Raw genomic sequence first — 20,147 nt, 5'->3', positions numbered from 1 at the left:
GAAGAGGTGGGTCTTCAGGTTCTTTTTGAAGGTTTCGATGGTAGGTGAGAGTCTGATGTGTTGTGGTAGAGAGTTCCAGAGTAGGGGGGATACGCGAGAGAAATCTTGTATACGATTGTGGGAAGAGGAGATAAGTGGGGAGTAGAGAAGGAGATCTTGTGAGGATCAGAGGTTGCGTGCAGGAAAGTACCGGGAGACGAGGTCACAGATGTAAGGAGGAGACAGGTTGTGGATGGCTTTGTACGTCATCGTTAGGGTTTTGTACTGGAGTCTCTGGGCAATGGGGAGCCAGTGAAGGGATTGACAGAGGGGAGAGGCCGGGGAATAGCGGGGGGACAGGTGGATTAGTCGGGCAGCTGAGTTTAGAATAGATTGGAGGGGTGCGAGAGTGTTTGAGGGGAGGCCACAGAGCAGGAGGTTACAGTAGTCGAGGCGAGAGATGATGAGGGCATGGACTAGGGTTTTTGCAGATTCTTGGTTGAGGAATGTACGGATCCGTGAAATATTTTTGAGTTGAAGTCGGCAGGAAGTGGAAAGGGCTTGGATATGTGGTTTGAAGGAGAGATCAGTGTCAAGGATTACCCCGAGGCTGCGAGCTTCTGGGACTGGGGAGAGTGGGCAGCCATTTACTGTAATGGATAGGTTCATTGGGGGGTCGCGTGAGATGGGGGAAAGATGATGAATTCTGTTTTGTCCATGTTAAGTTTTAGAAATCTAGCGGAGAAGAAGGATGAAATAGCGGATAGACATTGTGGGATTCTGGTTAGTAGGGAGGTGATATCTGGTCCAGAGATGTAGATCTGTGTGTCATCAGCATAGAGGTGATACTGAAAGCCGTGAGATTCTATGAGCTGTCCCAGGCCAAAGGTGTAAATGGAGAAGAGCAGGGGCCCTAGGACTGAACCTTGCGGGACTCCAACAGAGAGAGGGTGGGATGAGGAGGTAGTGTGGGAGTGGGAAACGCTGAATGTGCGGTTGAAAAGGTATGAGGAGATCCAGGAGAGGGCGAGGTCTTTGATGCCAAAGGATGAGAGGATCTGTAGTAGGAGGCAGTGGTCAACTGTGTCAAAAGCAGAGGACAGATCTAGAAGGAGGAGGACAGAGTATTGTCCGTTAGCTTTGGCGGTGGTGTGTGAGTGGGAGACGCTGAATGTCCGGTCTGTTAGGTATGATGAGATCCAGGATAGGGCCAAGTCTGTGATGCCAAGGGATGAAAGGGTCTGTAATAATAGGGAATGGTCCACTGTGTCAAAGATGGAGGACAGGTCCAGGAGGAGGAGGACAGAGTAGTGTCGCTTGCTCTTGGCGGTTAAGAGGTCGTTGGTGACCTTAGTTAGGGCAGTTTCAGTGGAGTGGTGTGACCGGAAGCCAGATTGTAAGCGGTCGAAGAGGGAGCAAGAAGAGAGATGGGAGGAGAATTCAAGGTAGACGTGTTGTTCCAGTAGTTTTGAGGCATAGGGGAGAAGTGATATAGGGCGATAGCTAGATACAGAGGATGGGTCAAGAGAGGGCTTTTTGAGGATAGGTGTGATTGAGGCATGTTTAAAGCTTGAGGGGAAAACACCAGTTGTTAGTGATGAAGAGATGGGTTAGGGTTGGAATGAAGACTGTGGTGAGGTTTAGGATGAAGTGGGAAGGGATCGGGTCAAGTGCACAGGTGGTGAGATGCGATCTTGAGAGTAGAGTGGAGAGTCGATTTTCTGTAATGGTGGAGAAGTTGGTTTTGGAGGTGGAGGGCTGGGAAGTCGGGAGGAAGGGCTCTGGGGGTTGTTGACCAAAACTGTCTCTGATGTTATGAATCTTCTGCTTGAAAAATGAGGCAAAGTCTTCAGCTGAGATGAGTGGGGAGGGATGAGGTGCTGGGGGACGGAGGAGAGAATTGAAGGTGTAGAATAACTGTTTAGGGTTGTGAGACAGGGAGGATATGAGAGATGAGAAGTAGGTTTGTTTTGCTGTGGCGAGTGTGGTCTTGAAAGTAGTGAGGGACTGTTTGAATGCGATGAAGTGCTTGTTGGAGTGGGATCTTTTCCATCTCCGCTCAGCAACCCTGAAAGTCTGCCTCAGTTCTTTGGTCAGGCTGGTGTGCCAGGGCTGTCTGTTGATTTTGCAAGCTTTAGTATGTGTGAGAGGGGCAAGAGATTCCAGAGCTACAGCTATTGTGGCGTTATACAAAGCGCCAGCGGCATCCGCATTGTGTAGAGAATTTATGTCTGTGAGAGGGAGGAGGGATTCAGAGAGCGAGTGTAGATCAAGGTGTTTAAGATTTCTGCGAGGGTGTGCAAGTTGGGGTGGGGATTGTAGACAAGGAGTGGAGAGGGAAGAGAATGTGAGTAGGTTGTGGTCAGAAAGAGGTAGAGGTGAGTTAGAGAGGTTAGATAGGGAGCAGAGGCGGGTGAAGAGGAGGTCCAGCGTGTGACCATCTTTCTGAGTGGTTGCAGAAGACCATTGAGTGAGGCCGAAGGAAAAAGTGAGAGATAGAAGTTTAGTGACAGCTGAGAGGGGAGTGTCAATGAGGATGTCGCCCATGATGATAGTGGGGATGTCAGCGGAGAGGAAATGAAGTAGCCAGGTGGTAAAGTGGTCAAAGAAGGTGGTGGCGGCTGACAATGTCCGTATAATGCCGCCAGTCTCTATATCATGCCTCCATACAGTGTTTATATAATAATGCCATAGTGTCCATATAATGCCGCTGCACCGTGTCCATATAATACTGCTGAACTGCATCCATACAATACCACTGAACTGTGTCCATGCAATACCGCTGCACTGCGTCCATATAATAATGCTGCACCATGTCCAAATAATACCAATGTACCGCATCTATATAACCCCACTGTACCGCATCCATATAATACCAATGTACCGCATCTATATAAAACCGTTGTACCGCGTCCATAAAATACCACTGTACTGCATTCATATAATACCGCTGCACTGCGTCCACATAACACTGCTGCACCGTGTCCACCTAATAATGCTGTACCTTGTCCCTATAGTACCGCTGCACCGTGTCCATATATCGCTGTACTGCGTCCATATAATACTGCTGCACCGTGTCCATATAATACCGCTGCACCGTGTCCATATAATACCGCTGAACCACGTACATATAATACTGCTGCACCGTGTCTATATAATACCGCTGCACCACATCCATATAATACCGCTGCACCGTGTCCATATAATATCGTTGTACCGCGTCCATATAATACTGCGGCACTGAGTCCATATAATACCGCTGTACCGCGTCCATATAATACTGCTGCAGAGTCCATATAATACCGCTGCACCGCATCCATATAATACCGCTGCACCGTGTCCATATATCGTTGTACCGCGTCCATATACCGCTGCACCGTGTCCATATAATACCGCTGCACCGTGTCCATATAATACCGCTGCACCGTGTCCATATAATACCGCTGCACCGTGTCCATATAATACCGCTGCACCGTGTCCATATAATACCGCTGCACCGTGTCCATATAATACCGCTGCACCGTGTCCATATAATACCGCTGCACCGTGTCCATATAATACCGCTGCACGTGTCCATATAATACCGCTGCACCGTGTCCATATAATACCGCTGCACCGTGTCCATATAATACCGCTGCACCGTGTCCATATAATACCGCTGCACCGTGTCCATATAATACCGCTGCACCGTGTCCATATAATACCGCTGCACCGTGTCCATATAATACCGCTGCACCGTGTCCATATAATACCGCTGCACCGTGTCCATATAATACCGCTGCACCGTGTCCATATAATACCGCTGCACCGTGTCCATATAATACCGCTGCACCGTGTCCATATAATACCGCTGCACGTGTCCATATAATACCGCTGCACCGTGTCCATATAATACCGCTGCACCGTGTCCATATAATACCGCTGCACCGTGTCCATATAATACCGCTGCACCGTGTCCATATAATACCGCTGCACCGTGTCCATATAATACCGCTGCACCGTGTCCATATAATACCGCTGCACGTGTCCATATAATACCGCTGCACCGTGTCCATATAATACCGCTGCACCGTGTCCATATAATACCGCTGCACCGTGTCCATATAATACCGCTGCACCGTGTCCATATAATACCGCTGCACCGTGTCCATATAATACCGCTGCACCGTGTCCATATAATACCGCTGCACCGTGTCCATATAATACCGCTGCACCGTGTCCATATAATACCGCTGCACCGTGTCCATATAATACCGCTGCACCGTGTCCATATAATACCGCTGCACCGTGTCCATATAATACCGCTGCACCGTGTCCATATAATACCGCTGCACCGTGTCCATATAATACCGCTGCACCGTGTCCATATAATACCGCTGCACCGTGTCCATATAATACCGCTGCACCGTGTCCATATAATACCGCTGCACCGTGTCCATATAATACCGCTGCACCGTGTCCATATAATACCGCTGCACCGTGTCCATATAATACCGCTGCACCGTGTCCATATAATACCGCTGCACCGTGTCCATATAATACCGCTGCACCGTGTCCATATAATACCGCTGCACCGTGTCCATATAATACCGCTGCACTGAACCATATACCAGCATACAGTGCGCAATTAATAGCCCAATACAGTGGCCAAACAATGAGGAGGCTGATGGTAAGTCCCCACCTGCCGCTACTCAGTTTGCTCCTTGGAATCCCGTCATCTTGTGGACATACAGCGCCACGGTCTGTGGATATCCGGTAACAGAACGAGTCACGACTGCACTGTCAGGTTATAACCTAAAGGGGGCGGAATACGACAAGTGATGGAAGAGCGGAGACAGCACGGGGGACAGCACGGAGCGCTAAGATCGCAGCAGCTGCCGCAGATTATGGGGATCCGAAAAAGCAGAAATGTAAAAAGCACAGAATTAATGGAATAATGGGAGAGGGCGGGGGAGGGGCGGAGGCCGGGGGCGAAACCGAGAGCGACATTATATTAGGACGAGGCGCTGCGGACTGAGCCGGCAGAGAGCGCAGCACCCGCACCAAAACCAGCACCAAAAGCACCAACACTGCACCGCGGCACCCACCGCACCGAAGCATTCACACTGTAGCACCCACCACCCACCTCCCTGCACTATATTCACACCAGACTCCTTCCTGCAGTATATTCACACCAGGCTCCTCCCTGCAGTATATTCACACCAGGCTCCTCGCTGCAGTATATTCACACCAGGCTCCTCGCTGCAGTATATTCACACCAGGCTCCTCCCTGCAGTATATTCACACCAGGCTCCTCCCTGCAGTATATTCACACCAGGCTCCTCCCTGCAGTATATTCACACCAGGCTCCTCCCTGCAGTATATTCACACCAGGCTCCTCCCTGCAGTATATTCACACCAGGCTCCTCGCTGCAGTATATTCACACCAGGCTCCTCCCTGCAGTATATTCACACCAGACTCCTCGCTGCAGTATATTCACACCAGGCTCCTCGCTGCAGTATATTCACACCAAGCTCCTCCCTGCAGTATATTCACACCAGGCTCCTCCCTGCAGTATATTCACACCAGGCTCCTCCCTGCAGTATATTCACACCAGGCTCCTCCCTGCAGTATATTCACACCAGGCTCCTCCCTGCAGTATATTCACACCAGGCTCCTCCCTGCAGTATATTCACACCAGGCTCCTCCCTGCAGTATATTCACACCAGGCTCCTCCCTGCAGTATATTCACACCAGGCTCCTCCCTGCAGTATATTCACACCAGGCTCCTCCCTGCAGTATATTCACACCAGGCTCCTCCCTGCAGTATATTCACACCAGGCTCCTCCCTGCAGTATATTCACACCAGGCTCCTCCCTGCAGTATATTCACACCAGGCTCCTCCCTGCAGTATATTCACGCCAGGCTCCTCCCTGCAGTATATTCACGCCAAGCTTCTCCCTGCAGTATATTCACGCCAGGCCCCTCCCTGCAGTATATACACGCCAGGCTCCTCCCTGCAGTATATTCACGCCAGGCTCCTCCCTGCAGTATATTCACGCCAGGCTCCTCGCTGCAGTATATTCACACCAGGCTCCTCCCTGCAGTATATTCACACCAGACTCCTCGCTGCAGTATATTCACACCAGACTCCTCGCTGCAGTATATTCACACCAGGCTCCTCCCTGCAGTATATTCACACCAGGCTCCTCCCTGCAGTATATTCACACCAGGCTCCTCCCTGCAGTATATTCACACCAGGCTCCTCCCTGCAGTATATTCACACCAGGCTCCTCCCTGCAGTATATTCACACCAGGCTCCTCCCTGCAGTATATTCACACCAGGCTCCTCCCTGCAGTATATTCACACCAGGCTCCTCTCTGCAGTATATTCACACCAGGCTCCTCCCTGCAGTATATTCCCACCAGGCTCCTCCCTGCAGTATATTCCCACCAGGCTCCTCCCTGCAGTATATTCCCACCAGGCTCCTCCCTGCAGTATATTCCCACCAGGCTCCTCCCTGCAGTATATTCCCACCAGGCTCCTCCCTGCAGTATATTCCCACCAGGCTCCTCCCTGCAGTATATTCCCACCAGGCTCCTCCCTGCAGTATATTCCCACCAGGCTCCTCCCTGCAGTATATTCACACCAGGCTCCTCCCTGCAGTATATTCACACCAGGCTCCTCCCTGCAGTATATTCACACCAGGCTCCTCCCTGCAGTATATTCACACCAGGCTCCTCCCTGCAGTATATTCACACCAGGCTCCTCCCTGCAGTATATTCACACCAGGCTCCTCCCTGCAGTATATTCACACCAGGCTCCTCCCTGCAGTATATTCACACCAGGCTCCTCCCTGCAGTATATTCACACCAGGCTCCTCCCTGCAGTATATTCACACCAGGCTCCTCCCTGCAGTATATTCACGCCAAGCTTCTCCCTGCAGTATATTCACGCCAGGCCCCTCCCTGCAGTATATACACGCCAGGCTCCTCCCTGCAGTATATTCACGCCAGGCTCCTCCCTGCAGTATATTCACGCCAGGCTCCTCGCTGCAGTATATTCACACCAGGCTCCTCCCTGCAGTATATTCACACCAGACTCCTCGCTGCAGTATATTCACACCAGACTCCTCGCTGCAGTATATTCCCACCAGGCTCCTCGCTGCAGTATATTCACACCAGGCTCCTCGCTGCAGTATATTCACACCAGGCTCCTCCCTGCAGTATATTCACACCAGGCTCCTCCCTGCAGTATATTCACACCAGGCTCCTCCCTGCAGTATATTCACACCAGGCTCCTCCCTGCAGTATATTCACACCAGGCTCCTCCCTGCAGTATATTCACACCAGGCTCCTCCCTGCAGTATATTCACACCAGGCTCCTCCCTGCAGTATATTCACACCAGGCTCCTCCCTGCAGTATATTCACACCAGGCTCCTCCCTGCAGTATATTCACACCAGGCTCCTCCCTGCAGTATATTCACACCAGGCTCCTCCCTGCAGTATATTCACACCAGGCTCCTCCCTGCAGTATATTCACACCAGGCTCCTCCCTGCAGTATATTCACACCAGGCTCCTCCCTGCAGTATATTCACACCAGGCTCCTCCCTGCAGTATATTCACGCCAAGCTTCTCCCTGCAGTATATTCACGCCAGGCCCCTCCCTGCAGTATATACACGCCAGGCTCCTCCCTGCAGTATATTCACGCCAGGCTCCTCCCTGCAGTATATTCACACCAGGCTCCTCGCTGCAGTATATTCACACCAGGCTCCTCCCTGCAGTATATTCACACCAGACTCCTCGCTGCAGTATATTCACACCAGGCTCCTCCCTGCAGTATATTCACACCAGGCTCCTCCCTGCAGTATATTCACACCAGGCTCCTCCCTGCAGTATATTCACACCAGGCTCCTCCCTGCAGTATATTCACACCAGGCTCCTCCCTGCAGTATATTCACACCAGGCTCCTCCCTGCAGTATATTCACACCAGGCTCCTCCCTGCAGTATATTCACGCCAAGCTTCTCCCTGCAGTATATTCACGCCAGGCCCCTCCCTGCAGTATATACACGCCAGGCTCCTCCCTGCAGTATATTCACGCCAGGCTCCTCCCTGCAGTATATTCACGCCAGGCTCCTCGCTGCAGTATATTCACACCAGGCTCCTCCCTGCAGTATATTCACACCAGACTCCTCGCTGCAGTATATTCACACCAGACTCCTCGCTGCAGTATATTCCCACCAGGCTCCTCGCTGCAGTATATTCACACCAGGCTCCTCGCTGCAGTATATTCACACCAGGCTCCTCCCTGCAGTATATTCACACCAGGCTCCTCCCTGCAGTATATTCACACCAGGCTCCTCCCTGCAGTATATTCACACCAGGCTCCTCCCTGCAGTATATTCACACCAGGCTCCTCCCTGCAGTATATTCACACCAGGCTCCTCCCTGCAGTATATTCACACCAGGCTCCTCCCTGCAGTATATTCACACCAGGCTCCTCCCTGCAGTATATTCACACCAGGCTCCTCCCTGCAGTATATTCACACCAGGCTCCTCCCTGCAGTATATTCACACCAGGCTCCTCCCTGCAGTATATTCACACCAGGCTCCTCCCTGCAGTATATTCACACCAGGCTCCTCCCTGCAGTATATTCACACCAGGCTCCTCCCTGCAGTATATTCACACCAGGCTCCTCCCTGCAGTATATTCACGCCAAGCTTCTCCCTGCAGTATATTCACGCCAGGCCCCTCCCTGCAGTATATACACGCCAGGCTCCTCCCTGCAGTATATTCACGCCAGGCTCCTCCCTGCAGTATATTCACACCAGGCTCCTCGCTGCAGTATATTCACACCAGGCTCCTCCCTGCAGTATATTCACACCAGACTCCTCGCTGCAGTATATTCACACCAGGCTCCTCCCTGCAGTATATTCACACCAGGCACCTCCCTGCAGCGGACTTTTTTATTGTCATTTTTTACTTTTGTTGTGAAATCTGTAAAAAACATAAAAAAGCAAAATAAGGCTGCGTGTCCATGGTCCGGATTGTTGGCGCTTTGGACGGAGCAAAAAACCCGCTCCGTGCAAAGTGCCGCCCCTTTCTGTACGCGCGATGATTCCGGAGGTGTTCATTGCACACATCCGGAATCTCCGCACCCCACACATAGGACCCCGTTATTTACCTTGTGGCGACGGAGCGGAAGGTAAACAGACATGCTGAGTTCTAAAAAGACGCGCCGCATGTCCGTAAACGCAGGGCCGCCGGGTGCATGTTCGCACGCATAATCCCCTCCACTGTGCTGTAACATCTGGACGCTGCGGGTTGAATGCTGCAGTTGTACGCAGCTCATCTGGATGTAATCCGGCCCGTGGACACGCACCTTAAGAAGGTGACTTCAAGCTCGTGTCTCTGAACGCCACAGAGGACGTGTAATACTCAGGTCACAGCCCTCTCCTGCTCCTCCTGGCCGCTCATACACAGAGCACTACAGAGCTCAGCAGCCCCCCAGGAGCTGACACCCCACATTCCCTCTGCAGGGTCTGATCAGTGCAGTATTGTCAGAACTATCGATGGACAAACACGTCACCCAGCTCTCCCAGAGGCCAGAACTACAGCCAGGACCAACCCCAGCTACCAGGAGAGGGTTCCCCGAACCATCAGGCTGCTCTGCGCTCACTGCACCCCTGATAACTGATACAGCCATGTCCCGTACCCCTGAGCTGCCATCTGCTGAGCCGTGTATCTGATCCTCTCCTGTGTGATACTGACTGCTGAGCCGTGTATCTAATCCTCTCCTGTGTGATACTGTCTGCTGAGCCGTGTATCTAATCCTCTCCTGTGTGATACTGACTGCTGAGCCGTGTATCTAATCCTCTCCTGTGTGATACTGACTGCTGAGCCGTGTATCTAATCCTATCCTGTGTGATACTGACTGCTGAGCTGTGTATCTGATCCTCTCCTGTGTGATACTGACTGCTGAGCCGTGTATCTGATCCTCTCCTGTGTGATACTGACTGCTGAGCCGTGTATCTAATCCTCTCCTGTGTGATACTGTCTGCTGAGCCGTGTATCTAATCCTCTCCTGTGTGATACTATCTGCTGAGCCGTGTATCTAATCCTCTCCTGTGTGATACTGACTGCTGAGCTGTGTATCTAATCCTATCCTGTGTGATACTGACTGCTGAGCTGTGCATCTGATCCTCTCCTGTGTGATACTGACTGCTGAGCCGTGTATCTAATCCTATCCTGTGTGATACTGACTGCTGAGCTGTGTATCTGATCCTCTCCTGTGTGATACTGACTGCTGAGCCGTGTATCTAATCCTCTCCTGTGTGATACTGTCTGCTGAGCCGTGTATCTGATCCTCTCCTGTGTGATACTGACTGCAGAGCCGTGTATCTAATCCTATCCTGTGTGATACTGACTGCTGAGCTGTGTATCTAATCCTATCCTGTGTGATACTGTCTGCTGAGCCGTGTATCTGATCCTCTCCTGTGTGATACTGACTGCTGAGCCGTGTATCTAATCCTATCCTGTGTGATACTGCTGAACCGTGTATCTAATCCTCTCCTGTGTGATACTGACTGCTGAGCTGTGTATCTAATCCTCTCCTGTGTGATACTGACTGCTGAGCTGTGTATCTAATCCTATCCTGTGTGATACTGACTGCTGAGCTGTGTATCTAATCCTCTCCTGTGTGATACTGACTGCTGAGCCATGTATCTAATCCTATCCTGTGTGATACTGTCTGCTGAGCCGTGTATCTAATCCTCTCCTGTGTGATACTGACTGCTGAGCCGTGTATCTAATCCTCTCCTGTGTGATACTGACTGCTGAGCCGTGTATCTAATCCTCTCCTGTGTGATACTGACTGCTGAGCTGTGTATCTAATCCTCTCCTGTGTGATACTGACTGCTGAGCCGTGTATCTAATCCTATCCTGTGTGATACTGACTGCTGAGCCGTGTATCTAATCCTCTCCTGTGTGATACTGACTACTGAGCTGTGTATCTAATCCTCTCCTGTGTGATACTGATTGCTGAGCCGTGTATCTAATCCTCTCCTGTGTGATACTGTCTGCTGAGCCATGTATCTAATCCTATCCTGTGTGATACTGTCTGCTGAGCCGTGTATCTAATCCTCTCCTGTGTGATACTGACTGCTGAGCCGTGTATCTAATTCTCTCCTGTGTGATACTGACTGCTGAGCCGTGTATCTAATCCTCTCCTGTGTGATACTGACTGCTGAGCCGTGTATCTAATCCTCTCCTGTGTGATACTGTCTGCTGAGCCGTGTATGTAATCCTATCCTGTGTGATACTGTCTGCTGAGCCGTGTATCTAATCCTATCCTGTGTGATACTGTCTGCTGAGCCGTGTATCTAATCCTCTCCTGTGTGATACTGACTGCTGAGCTGTGTATCTAATCCTATCCTGTGTGATACTGTCTGCTGAGCCGTGTATCTAATCCTATCCTGTGTGATACTGTCTGCTGAGCCGTGTATCTAATCCTCTCCTGTGTGATACTGACTGCTGAGCCGTGTATGTAATCCTATCCTGTGTGATACTGACTGCTGAGCTGTTTATCTAATCCTCTCCTGTGTGATACTGACTGCTGAGCCGTGTATCTAATCCTCTCCTGTGTGATACTGACTGCTGAGCAGTGTATCTAATCCTCTCCTGTGTGATACTGACTGCTGAGCCGTGTATCTAATCCTCTCCTGTGTGATACTGTCTGCTGAGCTGTGTATCTAATCCTATCCTGTGTGATACTGTCTGCTGAGCCGTGTATCTAATCCTATCCTGTGTGATACTGTCTGCTGAGCCGTGTATCTAATCCTCTCCTGTGTGATACTGACTGCTGAGCAGTGTATCTAATCCTCTCCTGTGTGATACTGACTGCTGAGCCGTGTATCTAATCCTCTCCTGTGTGATACTGTCTGCTGAGCTGTGTATCTAATCCTCTCCTGTGTGATACTGACTGCTGAGCCGTGTATCTAATGCTCTCCTGTGTGATACTGTCTGCTGAGCCGTGTATCTAATCCTCTCCTGTGTGATACTGACTGCTGAGCCGTGTATGTAATCCTCTCCTGTGTGATACTGACTGCTGAGCCGTGTATCTAATGCTCTCCTGTGTGATACTGTCTGCTGAGCCGTGTATCTAATCCTCTCCTGTGTGATACTGTCTGCTGAGCCGTGTATCTAATCCTCTCCTGTGTGATACTGACTGCTGAGCCGTGTATCTGATCCTCTCCTGTGTGATACTGACTGCTGAGCCGTGTATCTAATCCTCTCCTGTGTGATACTGACTGCTGAGCCGTGTATCTAATCCTATCCTGTGTGATACTGACTGCTGAGCTGTGTATCTAATCCTCTCCTGTGTGATAGTATGCTGAGCTGTGTATCTGATCCTCTCCTGTGTGATACTGACTGCTGAGCTGTGTATCTAATCCTATCCTGTGTGATACTGACTGCTGAGCCGTGTATCTAATCCTATCCTGTGTGATACTGACTGCTGAGCCGTGTATCTGATCCTCTCCTGTGTGATACTGTCTGCTGAGCCGTGTATCTAATCCTCTCCTGTGTGATACTGACTGCTGAGCCGTGTATCTAATGCTATCCTGTGTGATACTGACTGCTGAGCCGTGTATCTAATCCTATCCTGTGTGATACTGTCTGCTGAGCCGTGTATCTAATCCTATCCTGTGTGATACTGACTGCTGAGCTGTGTATCTAATCCTCTCCTGTGTGATACTGTCTGCTGAGCTGTGTATCTAATCCTCTCCTGTGTGATACTGACTGCTGAGCCGTGTATCTAATCCTATCCTGTGTGATACTGACTGCTGAGCCGTGTATCTAATCCTCTCCTGTGTGATACTGACTGCTGAGCCGTGTATCTGATCCTCTCCTGTGTGATACTGTCTGCTGAGCCGTGTATCTAATCCTATCCTGTGTGATACGGTCTGCTGAGCCGTGTATCTAATCCCATCCTGTGTGATACTGTCTGCTGAGCCGTGTATCTAATCCTCTCCTGTGTGATACTGTCTGCTGAGCCGTGTATCTAATCCTATCCTGTGTGATACTGACTGCTGAGCCGTGTATCTAATCCTATCCTGTGTGATACTGTCTGCTGAGCCGTGTATCTAATCCTCTCCTGTGTGATACTGACTGCTGAGCCATGTATCTAATCCCATCCTGTGATACTGTCTGCTGAGCCGTGTATCTAATCCTATCCTGTGTGATACTGTCTGCTGAGCCGTGTATCTAATCCTATCCTGTGTGATACTGACTGCTGAGCCGTGTATCTAATCCTCTCCTGTGTGATACTGTCTGCTGAGCCGTGTATCTAATCCTATCCTGTGTGATACTGACTGCTGAGCTGTGTATCTAATCCTCTCCTGTGTGATACTGACTGCTGAGCTGTGTATCTAATCCCATCCTGTGTGATACTGACTGCTGAGCTGTGTATCTAATCCTCTCCTGTGCGATACTGACTGCTGAGCCGTGTATCTAATCCTCTCCTGTGTGATACTGTCTGTTGAGCCGTGTATCTAATCCTATACTGTGTGATACTCACTGCTGAGCCGTGTATCTAATCCTCTCCTGTGTGATACTGACTGCTGAGCTGTGTATCTAATCCTATCCTGTGTGATACTGTCTGCTGAGCTGTGTATCTAATCCTCTCGTGTGATACTGACTGCTGAGCTGTGTATCGAATCCTCTCCTGTGTGATACTGACTGCTGAGCTGTGTATCTAATCCGATCCTGTGTGATACTGACTGCTGAGCTGTGTATCTAATCCTATCCTGTGTGATACTGACTGCTGAGCTGTGTATCTAATCCTATCCTGTGTGATACTGACTGCTGAGCCGTGTATCTAATCCTATACTGTGTGATACTGACTGCTGAGCTGTGTATCTAATCCTATCCTGTGTGATACTGACTGTTGAGCCGTGTATCTAATCCTCTCCTGTGTGATACTGACTGCTGAGCCTGTATCTAATCCTATACTGTGTGATACTGTCTGCTGAGCCGTGTATCTAATCCTATCCTGTGTGATACTGACTGCTGAGCCGTGTATCTAATCCTATCCTGTGTGATACTGACTGCTGAGCCGTGTATCTAATCCTCTCCTGTGTGATACTGACTGCTGAGCCGTGTATCTAATCCTCTCCTGTGTGATACTGACTGCTGAGCCTGTATCTAATCCTATCCTGTGTGATACTGTCTCAGCTCAGTGGTGCTGACATGTGGGGGTCCGGGATTGGCGCAGGGGTGGCACGCTGTGCTCGGGGCCTCGCTGACCCGTGTAATCACTTGCAGCCTCCGCCGGCTCCCCCAGGTCCCGGTACACACGGTGCCGCAGGCTGTAATAATGCGGTAATTATGATGTGATGGGTCAGGTGACGCGTCGGGCGCTGCCAGCGTCGGTGACTGCCCTCCGGCACATGTGGAATCTGTTACCAGGATTAGGCCGGTCACAATGACGCAGCGCGGGGACGTCTGCAGCACAACGGGGCGGAATAACCATGAGGTCACAGCCGCGACCTGAAACGACCGGGGAAACAGCACCAAAACCGCAGCAGCGCAAAAACCAGCACAAGATCACAGAAGCCAAAGACACGTACTGGACCACGAGGATCACATGTGTGCTATTACACGGGGAGTGTCTGTATTACACATATGATATTACACGATGGGAGTGTCTGCATTACATGTTATATTATATGGGAGTGTCTACATTACATGTGTGATATTATATGGGAGTGTCTACATTACATGTGTGATATTATATGGGAGTGTCTACATTACATGTGTGATATTATATGGGAGTGTCTGCATTACATGTGTGATATTATATGAGACTGTCTGCATTACATGTGTGATATTATATGGGAGTGTCTGTATTACATGTGTGATATTATATGAGACTGTCTGCATTACACATGTGATATTATATGGGAGTGTCTACATTACATGTGTGATATTATATGGGAGTGTCTACATTACATGTGTGATATTATATGAGACTGTCTGCATTACATGTGTGATATTATATGGGAGTGTCTGCATTACATGTGTGATATTATATGGGAGTGTCTGCATTACATGTGTGATATTATATGGGAGTGTCTGCATTACATGTGTGATATTATATGGGAGTGTCTGTATTACATGTGTGATATTATATGGGAGTGTCTGTATTACATGTGTGATATTATATGGGAGTGTGTATTACATGTGTGATATTATATGGGAGTGTGTATTACATGTGTGATATTATATGGGAGTGTCTGTATTACATGTGTGATATTATATGGGAGTGTGTATTACATGTGTGATATTATATGGGAGTGTGTATTACATGTGTGATATTATATGGCAGTGTCTGCATTACATGTGTGATATTACAAGGCTATTCCATGTGAGAAATTGCCAAGAAACTGAAGATTTCCTACAACGGTGTGTCCTACTCCCTTCAGAGGAGAGCACAAACAGGCTCTAACCAGAGTGTCTGCATTACATGTGTGATATTATATGGGAGTGTCTGCATTACACATGTGATATTATATGGGAGTGTCTGCATTACACATGTGATATTATATGGGAGTGTCTGCATTACATGTGTGATATTATATGGGAGTGTCTGTATTACATGTGTGATATTAAACGATGGGAGTGTCTGCATTACACATGTGATATTATATGGGAGTGTCTGCATTACATGTGTGATATTATATGGGAGTGTCTGTATTACATGTGTGATATTAAACGATGGGAGTGTCTGCATTACATGTGTGATATTATATGGGAGTGTCTGCATTACATGTGTGATATTATATGAGACCGTCTACATTACATGTGTGATATTATATGGGAGTGTCTGCATTACATGTGTGATATTATATGGGAGTGTCTGCATTACATGTGTGATATTATATGGGAGTGTCTGTATTACATGTGTGATATTATATGAGACCGTCTACATTACATGTGTGATATTATATGGGAGTGTCTGCATTACATGTGTGATATTATATGGGAGTGTCTGCATTACATGTGTGATATTATATGGGAGTGTCTGTATTACATGTGTGATATTATATGAGACTGTCTGCATTACATGTGTGATATTATATGGGAGTGTCTGTATTACATGTGTGATATTATATGAGAGTGTCTGTATTACATGTGTGATATTATATGGGAGTGTGTATTACATGTGTGATATTATATGGGAGTGTGTATTACATGTGTGATATTATATGGCAGTGTCTGCATTACATGTGTGATATTACAAGGCTATTCCATGTGAGAAATTGCCAAGAAACTGAAGATTTCCTACAACGGTGTGTCCTACTCCCTTCAGAGGAGAGCACAAACAGGCTCTAACCAGAGTAGAGAGAAGTGTGAGGCCGCGCTGCACAACTGAGCAACAAGACCAAGTACATCAGAGTCTGTAGTTTGAGAAATCGACGCCTCACAGGTCCTCAACTGACGCTTCATTAAATAGTACAAAACGCCAGTGTCAACGTCTACAGTGAAGAGGTGACTCCGGGATGCGGCCTTCAGGGCAGAGTGGCAAAGAAAAAGCCGTATCTGAGACTGGCTAATAAAAGGAGAAGATTAATATGGGCAAAAGAACACAGACATTGGACAGAGGAAGATTGGAAAAAAGTGTTATGGACAGAAATGTAGAAATTTTTGCAAATTTAATAAAAAATAAAACCTGAACTATCACATGGTCATAAGTCTTCAGCCCCTTTGCTCAGTATTGAGTAGAAGCACCTTTTGAGCTAGTACAGCCATGAGTCTTCTTGGGAATGATGCTACAAGTTTTCCTCCCCTGGATTTGGGGATCCTCGGCCATTCTTCCTTGCAGATCCTCTCCAGTTCCGTCAGGTTGGATGGTGAACGTTGGTGGACGGCCATTTTCAGGTCTCTCCAGAGATGCTCCATTGGGTTAAGGTCTGGGCTCTGGCTGGGCCGGTCAGGAATGGTCACAGAGTTGTTCTGAAGCCGCTTCTTCTTTGTTATTTTAGCTGTGTGCTTAGGGTCATTGTCTTGTTGGAAGGTGAACCTTCGGCCAAGTCTGAGGTCCAGAGCACTCTGGAAGAGGTTTTCATCCAGGATATCTTTGTACTTGGCCGCATTCATGTTTCCTTCAAAGACAACCAGTCGTCCTGTCCCTGCAGCTGAAAACATCCCCATAGCATGATGCTGCCACCACCATGCTTCACTGTGGGGATTGTATTGGGCAGGTGATGAGCAGTGCCTGGTTTCTCCACACATACCGCTTAGAATTATCACCATAAAGGTCTATCTTCATCTCATCAGACCAGAGAATCTTATTTCTCACAGTCTGGGAGTCCTTCATGGTTTTTTTTTCAGCAAACTCTATGCGGCTTTCATATTTCTTGCACTGAGGAGAGGCTTCCGTCGGGCCCCTCTGCCATAAAGGCCTGACTGGTGGAGGCTGAAGTGATAGTTGACTTTGTGGAACTTTCTCCCATCTCCCTACTGCATCTCTGGAGCTCAGCCACAGTGATCTTGGGGTTCTTCTTTACCTTCTCACCAAGGCTCTTCTCCCACGTTTGCTCAGTTTGGCTGGACGGCCAGGTCTAGGAAGACTTCTGGTGGTCCCAAACTTCTTCCATTTAAGGATTACGGAGGCCACTGTGCTCTTAGGAACCTTCAGTACTGCAGAAATTCTGTTGTAACCATGGCCAGATCTGTGCCTTGCCACAATTCTGTCTCTGAGCTCCTTCGCCAGTTCCTTTGGCCTCATGATAATCATTTGGTCTGACATGCACTGTGAGCTGTGAGGTCTTATATAGACAGGTGTGCGCCTCTCCGAATCAAGTCCTATCAGTGTAATTACACACAGCTGGACTCCAGTGAAGGAGGAGAACCATCTCAAGGAGGATCACAAGGAAATGGACATCATGGGACTTACATATCAGTGTCTGAGCAAAGGGGCTGAAGACTTATGGCCATGTGATATTTCAGTTTTTTATTTGATAAGTTTGCAAAACTTTCTACATTTCTGTTTTTTTCAGTGAAGATGGGGTGCAGAGTGAACATTAATGAGGAAAAAAGGAACTTTATAGAATTTACCAAATGGCTGCAATGAAACAAAGAGTGAAAAATGTAAAGGGGTCTGAGTACTTTCCGTACCCACTGTATATAGGGGGCTGTGAGTACATTATAGTCTATGTGGGGGGCACAGAGGTCAGATGTGTCTGTGTTGTATTCTCTGCAGACGAGTCCTGGCTGGAGAAGTTGTCATGTCGGTCTGGGCCAGATGGAAAAAACGGGAAAGTGACGACTCCATCAGAAAGAACGTCAGTGGTAAGACATTATCTGTACCTGTGCTGTGATCTCTAGATGTCCTGCAGCAGCTGCCTCTACATGTGACATCAGTGCTGGTCTTTATATAGAGATTATTCTCCTCCACCCGCCGCTGGGGGGCGCCACCATACTGTCACCAGGGTCGCCGGTTAGAGACCGCTCAGATGTTTCCCCTGAGCTCAGCCCCCCCCCCGCCGCTGCGTGATGTAGAGGTCACGGATCACAGAAATGGAGACGGCGACACCAGCGGATTATATCATCACCGACCCCAGCACCAGGACTAGACACCCCCGAGCACTACACCCCCGGGACCAGACACCCCCGAGCACTACACCCCCGGGACCAGACACCCCCGAGCACTACACCCCCCGGGACCAGACACCCCCGAGCACTACACCCCCGGGACCAGACACCCCCGAGCACTACACCCCCCGGGACCAGACACCCCCGAGCACTACACCCCCGGGACCAGACACCCCCGAGCACTACACCCCCGGGACCAGACACCCCCCAGCACTACACCCCCCCGGGACCAGACACCCCCGAGCACTACACCCCCGGGACCAGACACCCCCGAGCACTACACCCCCGGGACCAGACACCCCCGAGCACTACACCCCCCGGGACCAGACACCCCCGAGCACTACACCCCCCGGGACCAGACACCCCCCAGCACTACACCCCCCGGGACCAGACACCGCCGAGCACTACACCCCCGAGCACTACACCCCCCGGGACCAGACACCCCCCAGCACTACATCCCCCGGGACCAGACACCCCCGAGCACTACACCCCCCGGGACCAGACACCCCCCAGCACTACACCCCCCGGGACCAGACACCCCCCAGCACTACACCCCCGGGACCAGACACCCCCCAGCACTACACCGCCGGGACCATACACCCCCGAGCACTACACCCCCGGGACCAGACACCCCCGAGCACTACACCGCCGGGACCATACACCCCCGAGCACTACACCCCCGGGACCAGACACCCCCGAGCACTACACCCCCGGGACCAGACACCCCCGAGCACTACACCGCCGGGACCAGACACCCCCGAGCACTACACCCCCCGGGACCAGACACCCCCGAGCACTACACCCCCTGGGACCAGACACCCCCGAGCACTACACCCCCGGGACCAGACACCCCCGAGCACTACACCCCCCGGGACCAGACACCCCCGAGCACTACACCCCCGGGACCAGACACCTCCGAGCACTACACCCCCCGGGACCAGACACCCCCGAGCACTACACCCCCCGGGACCAGACACCCCCGAGCACTACACCCCCGGGACCAGACACCCCCGAGCACTACACCCCCGGGACCAGACACCCCCGAGCACTACACCCCCCGGGACCAGACACCCCCGAGCACTACACCCCCGGGACCAGACACCCCCGAGCACTACACCGCCGGGACCATACACCCCCGAGCACTACACCCCCGGGACCAGACACCCCCGAGCACTACACCCCCGGGACCAGACACCCCCGAGCACTACACCCCCGGGACCAGACACCCCCGAGCACTACACCCCCGGGACCAGACACCCCCGAGCACTACACCGCCGGGACCAGACACCCCCGAGCACTACACCCCCGGGACCAGACACCCCCGAGCACTACACCGCCGGGACCAGACACCCCCGAGCACTACGCCCCCGGGACCAGACACCCCCGAGCACTACACCCCCGGGACCAGACACCCCCGAGCACTACACCGCCGGGACCAGACACCCCCGCAGTCCCCGCTCTGCTACTATTTTTACAGCCACTTGTAGCGGCGCCTCCACATCACGTGACTCAATGCCGTCTCGTTCTG

At 50.5% G+C, this 20,147-nt stretch overlaps 1 protein-coding gene across 1 annotated transcript in view; it reads right to left on the bottom strand.

Moving 5' to 3' along the window:
- Positions 1-18,612, bottom strand: part of HAO2 (hydroxyacid oxidase 2) — a 43,883-nt gene extending 25,271 nt beyond the window's left edge. The window contains exon 1 of the mRNA XM_077293612.1: positions 18,335-18,612. The gene's annotated coding sequence lies outside the window, so the exon portion shown is untranslated. The remainder of the gene's footprint in view (positions 1-18,334) is intronic.
- Between the last annotated feature and the right edge of the window lie 1,535 nt (positions 18,613-20,147).

The sequence above is a fragment of the Ranitomeya variabilis genome, chromosome 3, assembly GCF_051348905.1.
Source record: "Ranitomeya variabilis isolate aRanVar5 chromosome 3, aRanVar5.hap1, whole genome shotgun sequence".
In the NCBI taxonomy this organism is placed as follows: domain Eukaryota; kingdom Metazoa; phylum Chordata; class Amphibia; order Anura; family Dendrobatidae; genus Ranitomeya; species Ranitomeya variabilis.
This window is presented reverse-complemented; position numbering and strand designations above follow the sequence as displayed.